This window comes from Aplysia californica, unplaced genomic scaffold (assembly GCF_000002075.1).
Source record: "Aplysia californica isolate F4 #8 unplaced genomic scaffold, AplCal3.0 scaffold00468, whole genome shotgun sequence".
NCBI lineage: Eukaryota > Metazoa > Mollusca > Gastropoda > Aplysiida > Aplysiidae > Aplysia > Aplysia californica.
This window is the reverse complement of record NW_004797738.1, coordinates 33,984-35,572: the sequence shown is the minus strand read 5'-3', so window position 1 is coordinate 35,572 and position 1,589 is coordinate 33,984. Positions and strand designations below refer to the sequence as shown.

The 1,589-nt window shown below is 44.5% G+C and overlaps 1 protein-coding gene across 1 annotated transcript in view; it reads right to left on the bottom strand.

Moving 5' to 3' along the window:
- Positions 1-1,589, bottom strand: part of LOC106012709 (radial spoke head 1 homolog) — a gene marked incomplete at its 3' end in the record, with an annotated part of 10,802 nt that overhangs the window by 1,189 nt on the left and 8,024 nt on the right.

Below are 1,589 nucleotides of genomic sequence, written 5' to 3'. Positions count from 1 at the left end.
AGATTTTACCGTTAGACACACCTTAACCGAATGTCTAGACTTTGGAGAGATCCAAAGGAAATTTTATAAATGCAAGAAATTGCTGGATATTTTTTCCGTCGTTGTTCCCAGCAGAATATTGAATTGTATGAAGGCCATTGGCCTTTATGGCAAATTGTAAAGTAAAATTGTACTATTTAATTTTTTAAATGTTAACTAGAAAAATTGTTTTAGATTGAAAATATATGTATATTAACACTGATTTTAAAACATTTTAAGATTTAACTACTGACCCGAGCCAGCCGTACAGCGAACTGTTGTGAACAAGACCAACCTGTGTTTCGCGCGCTCATATGACCTTATGCAGTTGCGAGCGCCGTAAAACCCTATACAGTGGAATCCTGTTATAACGAGAGGGAAGGGACCAGTGGGAAATGTCTGTTATACCAGGATTCTCGTTACAAGGGATCCAGTAATAAATTCAAAGGAAATAGTAAAGTAGGCCTAATCTATGAGTTTGGCGTTCTGTTTATTTCTTTTTGTATTTCCCCTGATGACGACTTGTTCAACATGATCTCTAAGTCTTACTTGATGAAAAATCGAATCAGGTTTCTTTCTTTAGCACTAGCAATGTTGACGAATCGGCGTTGGCGATCAGACAGAAGGGGCTCTAGCTCAAGGCTTACTCGCCCGCTGTGTTGTCCCTCACCCCACCCCACCCCACCCCACCACACCCCACCACACCCTGTGGTGTGTTGCGTCTGCTTGCGCACGTCACACATTCACCCCATCTATCACAGCATTGTGACCTCTCCATCCCGCACCAGAGAAGTGAGAGGCACGGTATGCCTAGATAATCTAGACTGGGCGATGCGTTCTGCTACACCCTCCCCACTCATTCGCTCCGGCCTTCATTGTTCGTTTGCGTGGGCTCTCCCGTTCTTTGTTTCGCTGGATCACCAACAACTGGCGAGGTTTTATAATATGTTTAATTGGTCTATGCGCTGTGCATGCAGCAGCAATATTCCGATATAACCGACTCGCGTGACGGTCTGATTGCGCAATAGCAGTATTTTATATACAAAGATAAAGAAGGAGAAAAAACGGGGTTTTAGAACAGTGTCTTTATAGCAGACTTCTCGTTGTTTCAGGACTCGTTATAAGTGGACTCCACTGTACTACTAAACTAAAAACTAAGCAGTTGCGAGCGCCGTAAAACCCTGTACTACTATTACTACTACTACTAAGCATGCGTAAAACGTAATTACTAGATCTAGCACTCTTTCGCAAACCTCCAAAATATATGTGAACTGCATCTATTATTAATTGTCAAATGTACCCTCCCCCCCCCCTTTTTCGGTAGGTGTAGGGGTAGGGGTAGGGGTAGGGGTAAATGTAGGGGTAGATCTAGGGGTGAAGGTAAGGGTGGGGGTAGGGGTGGGGGTAGGGGTAGATCTAGGGTAGGGGTAGGGGTAGATCTAGTGTAGGGGTAGATCTAGTGTAGGGGTAGATCTAGGGTAGGGGTAGATCTAGGTGTAGGGGTAGATCTAGGGGTAGGGGTAGATCTAGGGGTAGGGGTAGATCTAGGGGTAGGGGTAGATCTAGGGGTA